Below are 15,016 nucleotides of genomic sequence, written 5' to 3'. Positions count from 1 at the left end.
TTTGCACTACTTAGCTGGAACATTCCAGATGTTCCTTGCCCTTATAAACACATCACAACATCTTAATTCTTTGTTTGTTTGAATTGCTCCTTCGTCCTGTCTCTTTTTCATTCCATTTGCAATCACAGAGTCTGTGATTAAAACTGGCAAACATGTACTTTAAAGAGACACTGGGCTATGATTTGGGTTGTGGGTAGTAATTTTTGAATGGCAGAACACATTAACCCCTTCCTTCCTTTCCTGCTCATGAACTCAGAACAGAACACAAAGAAACAGAAAACACAAACACTTAGAGGACAGGAAAACAAGCTGATTTCCAGATCACATACTTGGGGACAATTTATACACCATGGAGAAACAAAGAAAAGCATCCGTTTTGGATGTACAAAAATGCATCAAAGCCAAGCACTGGCCTTCAAGCCCAGCTACTCAGGAGGCTGAGATCTGAAAGTCACAGTTCGAAGCCAGCCTGAGCAGGGAAGCCCATGAGGCTTTTACTTCCTATTGACCACCAAAAAAAAAAAAAAAAAAGGAAAGAAAAGAAAAAAAAAGTACGCAGCTAAAAAGAGTTTGGGGAGGAGGCCAGATGCCGAATCAAGCACAAAACCCCCCTCCTCCTCCACAGAATCCACGCAGGAGGGAGAGAGGTGGGGAGAGGGGGAGAGGGGGAGAGGGAGGGAGGGCGAGAGGGAAGGAGGGAGGGAGGGCGGGGAACCTGTGAAGTTCAGGCTTGGGACAAGATTTCTCCGCCCATCCGCCCGGGGTGCAGGCCACACCTCAGTAGCGCGCAGCCCCCCAGGTTTCCTCTGCGGGTGCACCACATCCCCCGCCTCCCCGCGGGGGTCCTGAGAGCTCGTGATGGCGCATTTGTGCGGACTGGAGCCTGAGCGCCGCCCCTGCCCTTCTGGAGTCTCCTCCCGGGTGTCTGCTGCGCCACCCTGCTGGCCCCAGCCCACCGCAGCCCCCCCCCCGCCCCGCCCCGCCCCGCCCGGCTCTCCCAAGCCCACCGCGCCCCGCACCGCCCCGCGGGGCGGGAGACAGCGCCCCAGGACCCGGACCCACGCTCAGAGGACTCCTTGCGCCCTTCCTGAGCGCTGACCGCTTGGACGGCTCTCGTGCGGTCCCTGCCCGCAGGATGCGCAGAGAGAGCTTTGCGAAACTGTACAGCAGCAGCACAATGGCTGAAAGCCATGCATGCCCTGAGTCCATGCCCCAGGACCAGAAGAAAGGGGAGGGGAGAGGAGGGGAGAGAAGGAAGGAGGGAGGGAGAGAAGGGGTGAGGAGAGGAATGTGAATTGGACAGCAGTGGCTCATCACTGTCATTCTAGCTGCTCAGGAAGCTGGGATTAAAGCAGGAAAGCTACAAGTCAGGTCAGGCAGAAAAGTGTGAGAAACTCCATCTCCAGTGAATCAGCAAAACAAAGCAACAAACAAAAGCAGGACTGGAGGAATGGCTCAAGTAATAGAGTGTCAGTTGTGAGCAAACAAGACAAGCAAGAGTGCTTGAGGCCTTGAGTTCAAGTCCCAGCACACTCAAAAAATGAGGGAGGATGTAAAAGGCAGATTAGGAAGGATGATTTGCAATTAGTATTGTGCATAGATAACACAAATGTCTGTGAACAACATTCCCAGTACCTGGCAACAACAAAAATTCATGTCAATGACAACTGTTATTCATCACACATGAAGGCAGGGTGGCTCGGGCCTGTGGTCTTCTTTCCTTCAAACAGGATGCCAGCCAAATCACTGAAAAACAGCACTGACAATGCCAAAGGGGAGAGAATTCCTGCAGAACATTTCACCAGTGTTCTTGCCACCGACCTCAGTCACCATAATGAAGAAAAGCCCCAGGTGGTGGTCCCTGCCTAGAACCTCAGTGACTTACAATGCACAGGGTGGGGGTGGGGGGAAGGGGGAGGGGGAGGTCCATAATGAGTTTGAGGCCAGCATGGGCTATATAGCATGAGTCTGTCACAAGAAAATGAAGATGGTACTTTGGCTAGAATTCTTGGCACAGAATCCTGAGGCACAGAAAGGAACTTGTGAAAATGGAGGCAATTCCCACAATTCAGAACTTAGTTCGCAGCAATGCATCCATCTTAGCTTATCAATTGTGACAAGTGTGCCACAGCAATGACAGATTTTCAAAGAGAAGGACTAGTTGTACAGGATCTGAATACGCTATACTGCTTCAATGTCTTTTTTCTATAAATCTAAAACAACTGTAAACAAGCAACAATGGTCAATATCGAAAACAAGAGTTATATGCATATGTAAACAAAAAGTACTGACTTTGTTCTACTCTATTGACTGAAGTATGACATTGCAGTGGAATTCATGGTGGAACTCCTTTGAAGAACTAACAGACTTCAGCAAAATGAATACCAGACACCTGAAAAATGTCTTGGTGAGGTCCAGGGGAGAGAGATGGACAGATAAAGGGAAGAAGGGTGGGGGAATAATCACAATGTCCAATGTGCATGTGTGAAAAAGGAATCAGAGAGAGTGAGTGAGGCTGGAGACATGGGCGTGATGTAAGGGGTGGACCCAATCAAGGCTCATTGTGACTACTCTGGTCAGTAGTCTGGAGGTTCCTCAAAAAAACTAGACACAGATCTTCCCTATGACCCAGCCAGAACACTCCTGGCCATCTACTCTGAACATCACAAGCCAGGATGCCGTGAAGACACCTGCACGTGCATTTTGTTCATTGCTGCACTATTCACAAGAGCCAAGTTGTGGAGACAGCCCAGTTGCCCTATGATAGATGAATGGATCCAAAAACCGTGGTGTCTATACACAATGGAATTTCTTTTACACAGCCATTAGAAAGAACAGTGTGTCATTTGCAAGGAAATGGATGGACCTAGAACCAATCATATTAAGTGAGGTAAGCCAAGTTCAGAGAGACAAAGGACACATTTTCTCTCATATGTGGAAGCTAGGGACATGACCAATTATGCAGGAATCTAAGCATTCACACACAGTGAGAACAAAGGAGGATCTTCTTAGGAGGGCAATACAAAGGTGCAATGCCTATGAACTCCAGGAAATGGAAACAAGAGGATTTTTCTCTGTTGCTGTTTTCATTCTTTTCTTTTTGTCTTGTTTGCTCATTTACCTGTCCTCCAGAGAGTAAGGAGGCACAGAAATGGAGGGACAAGAGATGAACAAATGTAGGAGTGGTACTCACTAGACGTGATGTGGAGAATGAACTATACAACTTGGGAAGGGGGAACGGGAGGGAAAACTGGGAGAGAGTGAGAAAAGGGCTGACATTCCCCAGCAGGCAGCTAGGGCTCCATTGTACAGCTCCATCCCGATAAACCCAGTCCCAAGGAACAAAGCAGCCTCCTCCCTCCCAAGCAGTAGGCGTTTCCTTTCTCCTATTGGTCAGCTTGCAGAGCACTTTGTGTATGCTGGATAACAGTTCTCCATCACATACTTCCTTCTTCTCAAGCTATGGCTCACAGTCTTCCTTTTCCCTCCGTCCCTCCCTCCCTCCCTCCCTCCCACCCTCCCTCCCTCCCTCCCTTCCTTCCTTCCTTCTCTTCCTCTCCCCCTCCCCCTTTCTCCTCTCTCTTTCTCTCTCTCTCTCTCTCTTCCTTTCTTTCCTTCTTTCTTCACCTTTCTGCATAGGTGCCAGTCCTGGGGCTTTTCTTGAGCTCTTGCTTAAGGCTGGTGATCCTCAGAGCTCAACCTCATGACCAGCTAGGATTACAAGCATGGGCCGCTGGTTCCTCTTATACAATATTCATTGGTAATTTGTGCAATAAAATGTATTTTCATGAATATTTTCTGTACGAATACAGTTCTTCATATGAACTTACAATTTGTGGGGAATCACAGCAAACATTATATATATATATTTATTATTAAATATCTATTATACATATTTAATTTATAGATTATATATTATTTATATAACTTATATATAATATATCAAAGCCAGCACAGGCAGGAAAGTCCATGAGACTCTTATTTCCAATTAATCAGAAATAAAGCCAGAAATAGAGTGCTACGGCTCAACTGGAAGCACACTAGCCTTGAGAACAAAATTTAACAAAGGAAAGAAAGAGCTTGGCACTGGTGGCTCCCACCTGTCATTCTAGCTCCTTAGCAGAATAGCGGTTCAGAGCCAGCCTGGGCAGGACAGTCCATGCAACTCTCATCTCCAACAAACCACCATAAAAGCTGGAAGTGGCACTGTGGCTCAAGCAATAGAGCACTAGCTTTGAGCAACAGAAGCTCAGGGATTGTGTTCAGGCCCTGAGTTCAAACCCCATGACTGGCACAGAAGTAAAGAAAAAGAAAGAAAGAAAAGAAATAGATATTTGCCCCTCGTAACTGGCATATGTGGAGGCAGCCATCTCCCCTTGGCAGGACACCCCCCTGGCCCTGCCCTAGGGAAGGCCTGGGCAGGCCAGGCCTCAAGTCCCGGCGTCTCCTTCACTGGCTACCTATTTCAATAACCTTACAAGACGCACTCAGAGCTATCCTGGTCCGCATTGTGACCGGAGAGGCTACCACTGAAGCAAAAGGACTTCGGAATTTTTGAACTAATGAAAAGACTCCATTTTTTTTTTTTTTTTTGGCCAGTCCTGGGCCTTGGACTCAGGGCCTGAGCACTGTCCCTGGCTTCTTCCCGCTCAAGGCTAGCACTCTGCCACTTGAGCCACAGCGCCGCTTCCTGTATATGTGGTGCTGGGGAATCGAACCTAGGGCCTCGTGTATCTGAGGCAGGCACTCTTGCCACTAGGCTATATCCCCAGCCCTCCATTTTTAACTCACATTGCTTTATCCAATTTCGTGTGCGTGTGCGTGTGTGTGTGTGTGTGTGTGTGTGTGTGTGTGTGTGTACACGTGCATACGCTGGTCTTGGGGCTTCAACTCGGAGCCTGGATGCTGGTCCTGAGCTACTTGGCTCAAGGCCAGCCCTCTATCACTGATCCACAACCACACTTCCAGCTTGGGGCGGTTTCCTTGTATGTTTTGGATTTGTTTTTTGTTGTTGTTGTTTTGGTTTGGTTTTGGTTTTTGGAGCGGTGGGGGAAGGGGTAGAGTGGTGATTAACTGGAGATAAGAGTCTCCTGGAGTTTCTTTCCCAGGCTGACTTTGAACCCAGATCATCAGCTCTCAGCCTTCTGAGTAGCTAGGATTGCAGGTGTGGGCGATCAGCACCCAGCCAATTTTTTAAATTGTATTTCTTCTCATTTCTTCTCATTAGGTCCCCCATCCCCCACTCCTTCCTTTCTCCCTCCCCCATGCTCTCCTCCAGTTTTGGGGCTTTGGGTTTTTTGTTGTTTTTTTCTTTTTTTCTATTGTCACTTGTTTTTGTTTTGTTTTTTATACCAGTCCTGGGGCAGGAACTCAGGGTCTAGGTGCTGTCTCTGAGCCTTTTTTGGCTTGATCAATGCTAAGTTTTACCACTTAAGCAACAGCTCTACTTCTGGTGTGTGTGTGTGTGTGTGTGTGTGTGGTTAATTGGAGATAGAGGTTTCACAGACTTTCCTGCCTGAGCTGGATTCAAATCTTGATCCTCAGATCTCAGTTTCCTAAGCTAGCTAGGATTACAAACAGGAGCCCCTGATGCCCGGCTCTCTTGGGTGTTTGGGTTTGTTGTTGGTTTTTTTTTTAGTTTGGTTTTTGTTTTGACCTTTTGTGCAGATACTGGCTGTTGGGGCTTGAACTCAGGCTTTGCTTCATTGCTCAAGGCTAGCATTCTATCGCTTGAACCACTGGCTCACTGTTTGCTTTGCTGGGTAATTGGAGATGAGTCTCACAGACCTTTCTGCCTGACCCACCTCCAAACCCTGATCCTGCTATTTGAGACTCGTGAGGAGTGAGGAGTGCTGGTGTGAGCCACAGGAGCCTGGCCCTCCGACTCTCACCACGGGATGAGCCAGGTCTCACTTGGGTTTTCAAGGTGACCTCTCAATAGTGGCTCGCTGCTGGGGGAGTCTAATGCTCCTCGGTGCCACTGCCTGCAGTTGTGCCATTTGTCTGCACACAAGGAAAACTGCTTCGCCACAACCCCAACTCCCCAGTGCCTGGGATCTAAGTGACCAGGTGACAGTCCCCCAACAGCTCAGGAATGTTGATAGAGGTGGATTCCCTCAGCGCCTCCCCTGGTGCCAAGACGCACGCCATGCACAGCACGCCGCCTGGCACTGGGTCTCCCTCCTGTAAACCCAGCTACCCAGAGCGCCAGATCTGGAGGAGTGTGGAGTGAAAGTAGCCTGGGCAGAAAACTTCTCCAAGTCGCCATCTGTAAAATAACGGCAACAAAGCTGGGCTGGAGACATGACTCAAGTGGTAGAGCATCCCAAGTTCAAACTCCAGTCCCAGCTCCCCTTCCAAAACGGAACATGGGATCTTTAGCCCAGAACTCACTCCATTTCTGTGTGGAGCATGAAACATTGTACCTTAAATCACTTTACACTAGACCTTAAAAAGTTGAGGCGGGATTAAACAGTACGTCTTAGATATAGTGACATGCTTTCTTGTTGTGACTTAGTAACAAAACTGTATTCAAATGTCCATTTTTTCCAATGTAATCTAGCCCACAAGACTTTGTCTGTTTGGTTTGTGTGGTGGTGCCAGCCTTGAATGCAGTGCCTCCAGTCTTCCTCGCATTTTTGCTCAAGGCTAGCAGTCTACCCCTGAGCTACAACTTCACTTCTGGCCTCTTGCTGGTTAACGGGAGGCAAGAGTCTCATAGACTTTCCTGCCTGGACTGGCTTCAAACTGTGCTCCTCAGAGTTCAGCCTCCTGAGTTGCTATGGTTACAGTCTACAGGTTAACAAAGCCTGTTGGTATCATGGAAGAAGATTTAATATAATATTTCCTATTTAATATCTTTATGAGAAGGAGGTGAAAGGATTTGTTCTTTTTTTACATTGTGAAATAATGTATTTGAAATACTTGCCTCTTTGTAACATTGTAAAAAGCAAAGACAAATCATTTGACATCACTTTGGCAAGTGACATAAAGTAGGGACCAAACCATAGAAAATCATTTCTCTTAGATAAAAAGATTTCTTTTTAGCCCGTGGCTCCCTAAGAGAAGGACATAAATCTTAACAATGAGAAACCATCTCTAATCAATGTGTACATTGCTGATGGCTATGGCATAAAATTGGTGATAATGTCCTTTGCTTTCATGAATAACTTGATGGAAAAGACCCTGGATAGGACATCAGGACAAAACTCCTCTCCCCCAGATTCTGCGTCCATCACCATGGCTCTGAGCAGTCCCATGTGCAGAGGGGCTGAAGGACACGGGGCAGGCTGTGTGGAGCCTCTGATCGGCCTGGGGTCTGCCATGGCCTTGGGGTCTGTCAATGATCTTGAGTCATGTAGCTCCCTCCTGGGGACCCCTTATAAACCCCTGCATACCATACCCCAGATGGTGCATTTACTTGGGACCCCTTCTGTCTAGCAAAAGCTCTGCTTACGTTTTTCTTCTGCAAGTCTTTGCCATTTCACGTCTCCCTCTGTGTCTGTGGACTCATTCTTCAAGGCTAGAAAGACAAAAGAAACTGATATAATACTATGCATCCTTTAACTATTAATATTGCATTATACTGTTCATTTTAAGGTAACTTAGTACTGAGTGAAGCCAGAATAAGTTAGTTATTTGACAGACATAATAAATGTCCTAGCCAGGAACTCCAAGGGATGGGGACATATTTAGGTTTTAGTACATCTGGTTGCACTGGGCTTCAAATTGAACTCCATGGTGTCTCAAGGTCTGCCACACTTCTAAGGTGACCTCAGGTGCCGTGATGGAAGCTGGGATTTCTGCTCCAGGCGCAGGTCTGCACTCCAGGAGGGGTAGCAATGTCCGGATTATCTAGGGACAAACAAATGCTTCATGTGAAAAACTCTGCCTAGTCATGTTTTTTTTTTTTTTTTTTAACACAAACTGGCTCTGGACATTGTTGAAACTTTAAACAATGTATATCCTATACCCTATGTTGTGAGGGAGAAAATGGGCATCAAGAGAAGGGGGACAGGGGCTGGGGATATGGCCTAGTGGCAAGAGTGCCTGCCTCATATACATGAGGCCCTGGGTTCGATTCCCCAGCACCACATATACAGAAAATGGCCAGAAGTGGTGCTGTGGCTCAAGTGGCAGAGTGCTAGCCTTGAGCTAAAAGAAGCCAGGGACAGTGCTCAGGCCCTGAGTCCAAGGCCCAGGACTGGCCAAAAAAAAAAAAAAGAGAGAGAGAAGGGGGACAGAGGAGTGAAAAGAGGAAGGATGGGTGAACACAGTCGTAACACTCACTGTAGATGGGAAAATGGAGCCAGGTACCTTGAGGGGAGGGAAAGGGTGGGAGAGATGGGGAGCAGATGGAAGGGGAGATGTCGATCAGGATGCAATGTACTCATAAACTGGCATACTGCGTTGGAACCCCTGTGTCTGACTACTGAAATGTATTAACAACTGAATAAGGAATATGATTGCTTCTAAATGTATTTTTTAACCCCACCACCACCACAAGGGGGCAGAGTTTAACTACAAAAGGATATTCTAGCACTGCCGAGACTCCTAGTTTGTTTGTTTTTTTTTTCAATGTCTTTTAAAAACCAAAACTTTATTAAATGAAATCCAAGACAAGCACTATATGGTGTTTTGTTTTTCTCTTTGCCTCTGTCTCTCTATCTCTGTTTTGCTGTCTCTCTCTCTCTCTCTCTCTCTCTCTCTCTCTCTCTCTCTCTCTCTCTCTCTCTCTCTGCTGAGCACATTATCCAAACTGAGTCACTAATTTCTTGTGCTCTTTAAATAAAGTCTTAGGAGCTTTTGGGACAAAGTCTGAGAGGAAGCAATAGCTACTCACTCACCAGAAGTCTAGCTAAAAATTGTACATGCCACATGTAAAGGACTGAATTAGAATTCACTTACGTCTAGATTTTTGCTTTATTTTTATGAGTATGTTCCTGTGTATGTGTGAACATACACAAAGTATTTCAGCAGTCACTGTTTATATTTGTGATTTAAAGTTAATACTGTTGTCTTTGGGTGGAATTTTTATTTCAGAGAACTGGCTCTCAGCCCTCGTAAGAGTAATTACAGTCAGCTCACAGCAAGGCTGTTAAGAGAATTCATGTGTGGTGGGAACATTCACACCACAACAATGGACAAACTCAACAATGGGTTCCTTTCCCCTATGCCCCACAAGATGTATGTTTTGTATTAAATATGCCAAAGGAAATTTATTACATTTAAAGAATTGTATCTCTTCTCCAAGTAGTTGAAATTCATTAAGCAATTTGACAATATATTTTAAGATTATTGAATTAAATTCCAAGAATAATGTTGACTATTAAATAAAACAATGCAAACGCTTCTTGTAAAGTCTGTTTTATGGAAAGTTCTCACTAAATATTTTCACTAATGATATCTGATTGAATAATTGTATTTGTCATGCAAGCATATTACACGGCATTCTCCTTACCGTATACCCTTCCTGCCTGCCACACTTGTTCACGCACTTACACATGAAGACTTGTACGTGATCATACAAAATGCAGTAAGCCAGGGCAGAGCAGAGAGCTCTAGTTTCTCTCTGTATTTCTTTGCATCAGTCCTTCCACACATTTCCATGTTGGGCTTTTATTGTTGTTATTTGGTCAGACGTGGGGGCTTGATTTTAGGGCCTCGGCACTGTCCTTGAGCTTTTTAACACAAGGACAAAACTTCCAGTTTTCTGATGGTTAATTGGAGATGAGAGTGTCACAGACTTTCCTGCCCAGGCTGGCTTCAAACCACAGTCCTCAGATCTCAGCCTCCTGAGTAGCTAGGACTACTGGCCCGAGCCTCTGGCACCTAGCTTTGTGTTTGGTTTTAATGGGGATATGTTATACCTTTTTCAAAAGTTTCTTTTACCTGATATATGTGGTAATTTTCCCAATTCGTTATTTTAGTTGTTAGTTAAGATTGCTAGTTATTAGAGATTATTGGTTATTATTAACTAATATCAAGTTTTATTTCAGTTAATATTATTATAGATTATGCCCATCAGTGTAACCTAATATATATTTACAAGCCGAATATTCCCAGAAATCCTTGGCACTGGCTGCGTTTGGAAATTCAGAGTTAGGGAAGGTGATTGATGGTCATGCAATGTATCCCCTGAGATTTGTCCCCTCTGCCTTGGGTGGCTCCCCAAATCAAACTCGTTAACATGCCCTCAGGGATCTGAACAGGCACGTGTACTAAAGAGAAACAAAACATTGTGACTACTTCACGTCTAGGAAGTTTAGTTTTATCTCCAAAGTTCACACTCAAGTCACAGAAGAGATATTATGGGTCTTTATGATTTCTTTAACTTAAAAAAAAGTTTAAATTAACTTCAGTTCTCAAAAGAGGCTGCCTTTAGAAAGAAGGGAGATGGGAAGGAATTATGAGCCAGCAGTCAAAGGAGATTTCAACGTGGTGTCTAAATACTCATTAGAAAGATTCATAATCCCAGTACTCTGGAGGCTGAAGCAGAAGAAATGCTATAATCTAAGTGTTATAAAAATGTCAATCTGATTTGTGGTTATAAAGAAAAGAAATAATATATATATATATACATACATACACACAATATAAAAAGGAATAAACAATTTGCTGGGTGCTGATGGTTCACACCTGTAACCCTAGCTATTTATCCGCTTGAGGTCTGAAGATGGTGGTTCAAAGCCCGCCTGAGCTGGAAACTCTGTGATACTTTTAGCCACCAAAAAGCCACAAGTGGAGCTGGGGCTACAGTGGTCGTGTCAGTTTTAAGCAGAACAAGCCACGTGAGAGTGGGAGGCCCTGAGTTCAAGGCCCAGTACTGGCATGGAAGATAAAAAGTGCACAGTGGAGGAAGGCCAGTTTCCCTGAAGCCAGCGGGAGGTGGGTGGAAAAGCCAGGGAGCCCCGGGCTCCAGGGGATCTTCAAAATGAGATCCCCAATTAATAACTCACTGAGCTGCACTCCCAGCATGTGGCCCACGCAGCTCCTTGATGAGACCTGGGCGGCCCAGGGCCTTGTACTCTCCACACGTGGGAGGTGAGGTGTGGGCAGAGCTTGCCAGGTCGCAGGAGGGCGAGGACAGCGTGGGAACCTTCTGCTCCGAGAGGAAGCAAATCCACAGCTGGATAGCGCCTCAAGGGGGTTCCCATCCCAGCTCAGCTCCCGGAGGAGGGCAAGGAAACAGGAAAAGCTGGTGTCTTCAGGTTGCACTCTGCTTCTCGGAAGGAATGTAAAGAAGTGATGATAACTCACAGAAAGGTCGTGAGAGGATGGTAGTTTTACTTGGCAATGTGCTTGTACTAGGAAAGATATTTTTTTGGGCAAGATCAAATGGAAAACGGGGCACCAGTAGCCACGCAAGGCTACAATGCCCTGAGTTCAAGCTCCAGTGCTGGCACACACACACACACAAAACAAAATCCATCTATTACCTAAAGTTAATTAGGTGCCAGGTGGGCAGGATACCAATAAAGGAGCCTGTGACTCTGAGGATTTTGATTTCTCTTGCAAATCATTATAGGCAAAAGAGAATTGGGGAGTTCTTGCTCAGGCATGTAAAATGCCTTCCATGGAGATGCATTTATATCGTAACTTTCATGACTATTTCACGCTCTTTGACTCCTTCAGCACTTAGTGTGTCAATATGGCTTTATATATTTTTAAATTGTTATTGTTATTAAGGTAATGTACAGAGGAGTTATAGTTTCATAAGTTAGGCAAAGAGTACTTTTCCTTTTGGACAATGTCACCATTTACTAATGTATATATTAGCAAAACTGTAAGGTACTTTATAGAAACAAACCACAAGATCATCTGTTTAAAGCCATAACACAGAGGCACCGTTTCTGGGGCCAGGATAGGTGCATTTCTCTTGCTGCTTTTGAACATACAAACAAAGAACAAAACATGAATGTTTGTCAAAATATTTTTTCTGGTGATACCATTTTAAGCTAGCTGTGGTAGAAGTATGAATTGCAGGGCTTCTGGAAGGCAACTTAGAGTATTTAAAATATTAAAGTGCATATTTCATGGAATAGCAGATTTGTAATCAAAAATCTAATTTAAATAAATGAAATTAAAACAATAAAAATCCTTGCCATTGGGGCTGGGAATATGGCCTAGTGGCAAGAGTGCTTGCCTCGTATACATGAGGCCCTGGGTTCGATTCCTCAGCACCACATATACAGAAAATGGCCAGAAATGGCGCTGTGGCTCAAGTGGCAGAGTGCTAGCCTTGAGCAAAAAGGAAGCCAGGGACAGTGCTCAGGCCCTGACTCCAAGCCCCAGGTCTGGCCAAAAAAAAAAAAAAAAAAAAAGTCCTTGCCATTGAAAATGAGCTGTGGCTCAAGTGGTAGAGCACTAGCCTTGAGCAACAAGAAGCCTGGGGTAGCACCCAGGCCCTGAGTTCAAGCCCTCATATCAGCACCAAAGACAACAAACAAAATAAAATTAAAGTCCTTCCTTTAATGACTTAAAAACTTGTTTGTTCATTACTGGGGTTTGACTAAGGCCCTGTCCTTGCCAGGCAGGTGCTCTACCACTTGAGCCACACATCCAGCCCATAGTAAGAGATTTCTATTGAAGTCTTCTATGAATCTTTAAATTACTTAAGGGTAATATGAAACCTCTTTTCACAATGTATGTACACTAATAAAAATAGAGATGGAGAAAAAACAAAAACAAAATTCTGATGGTTTTGGATTTTGCATCAATAGTATGGAGTGCATTCCACATATTGTTATTACAATTAATAATGTTAAAGAGCACTTTATAATCAAGTAAATTAACATTTCTGCAGAAAAATGTATGGATATTAAAACTAAGTAGGTTGTAAAAGGGTTATAAGTAAATATTGCTTTGCATCAGATGTGAAAACACTTAATTCTAGAACTGCAAAACTTGCAGTATTTTTAATTAATAAAAATTATGAAACAATGGCCATACATAATGTTATGCTTCTGTTTAAATATTAATGTTGAGATGGAAGAATTGAATGTGGTGAATTGCATCATGACAAAAGCAGTATTTCTGGGTTGCACGAGGATGTCATCTTAGTTCTGTGAAAATTTACCAGTGTAGTCTACATTTTTAGTTAGTTATATGGCTGGAGAGGAATTAGGAAGCGTGTGCGAAGAGAAAACGATGGTGTAACACACTTTTTTTTTTTTTGGCCAGTCCTGGGGCTTGGACTCAGGGCCTGAGCACTGTCCCTGGCTTCTTTTTGCTCAAGGCTGGCACTCTGCCACTTGAGCCACAGCGCCACTTCTGGCCGTTTTCTGTATATGTGGTGTTGGGGAATTGAACCCAGGGCCTCATGTATATGAGGCAAGCACTCTTGCCACTAGGCCATATCCCCAGCCCCGGTGTAACACACTTTTAAGCACAGAAATACTTTATACAGCTAAGAAGCCAAGCAGGACTTGTTGGGGAAGCCATGCAGATAACGCTTGAGGAAGGGGAGTATTTATAGATTATTCTGGAATTGCTTCAAAATCTCTGATCAGGCAAGCAGTTCACCAATATGTGATTAGTGTGTTGGTGAACAAATGTAAATAACTGCATTATTTAACATCCCAAAGACAGCAACTAAAATGAATGCAAACATGTTTGCATACATGTGTGTATGCACATGTGCATGTGCACACATGTACGTGTGTGTGTGTGTGAGTGCATTGCTGACAACCCAGATCAGCTTCTCTAACTAAAGATACAGAAACTTTTAGGTCCAGAAAGCTGCAGTCTCTAAAGGTAATATATAGTCTTAAAATCACGATACGCTTAAGCATGCCTTGCACATTATATATGTTCTCCGATATGCAATAGGTACAATGCCACACATTCTCCCATGTGTCATACCTATGTGTCATCTATGTGAAAACTGCATATAGCATAATAAATGAATAAAATAAAATGGAGTAAACATTTACTATAGAATAAAATTCTGTTAAATGACCAATGACTTTTGAAAAAACAATAATTAGCTATAAACCTAGCCTCTTTGTTGTTGCTTAAATATTAGTGTAATGGTAAGATCTTAATAAGTCCAACTTTGCGATGTTAAAATTCTGTTTTCAGCCAGACTCTGGTGGTTCATGCCTGTCATTCCAGCTTTTCCAGAGGTTGAGAGGTGAAGATCAGGGTTCAAAGCCAGCCCTGGCAGATACTCCCAAGAAACTCATATCCAATTAACAGTAATAAAAAGTCGAGGTGGGGGTATGACCCAAGTGGTAGAGAGAGGAGTACACAAGGCCCTGAATTCAGGTATCAGAAGCAGCACAAACATGTGGAAAATAGCATTGTTTTGAGCGTTCACTTCTAAGTATTAGACTAAGGATTCATCTATGTTGTATGATCCTAAAAGTCCAAGAGCTGGATCTTTTAAAGTTTTATATATAACACCTGTTACCTATCTTGAAAAGCAATGCCATTTCCAAAGTGTCCTCAGAATGAGTGAAGGGAAAGTGAATGCGACTCACATTACTGCAGGAAATCTCAATCTACTTTTCTCTGCAATTGCCAGATTCTCCTGGGAGGGCACGTGTTCTGTTGCTGTTAGTGTTTTACATCATCCTTAAGTGCTTGTGGAAAAGGACTCCAAGTCTCCCTTTGTGAGTACACAGCACCTTGATCAAGGTCGCCCCAAGGTCATTCTCCCCACCGCCTGCTCCATCCTCACCTTGGTTCTGTCAGAGACCATGCATGTCTGCATGGGGGGCCCACTGGCCTCCTCGCCCCTCCCTTCCCCCTCCCTCCTCCCCGTCACGGCCCCTCCCTCCTCCTCACCGCCCCTCCCTGCTCACCTCCCCCTTCCCCGCCCCTCCCCCTCCCCCTCAGTCCTTCCCCCTTCCCTCCTCCCCCTCACCGCCCCTCCCTCCCCCTTCCCCTCCCCCCTCCTTCCTAGCCTCTTCACTTTGCCTGTGGTCTGCTTTGGGGGGGCCTGACCCTCCCCTTCTGCCCTCAGGTTGCCCTGCAGACCCTGCCCCCTGGGGGGGGGGCTCTATTTCTGGCT

This window comes from Perognathus longimembris, chromosome 24 (genome assembly GCF_023159225.1).
Source record: "Perognathus longimembris pacificus isolate PPM17 chromosome 24, ASM2315922v1, whole genome shotgun sequence".
NCBI classification, from domain to species: Eukaryota; Metazoa; Chordata; class Mammalia; order Rodentia; family Heteromyidae; genus Perognathus; species Perognathus longimembris.
This window is presented reverse-complemented; position numbering follows the sequence as displayed.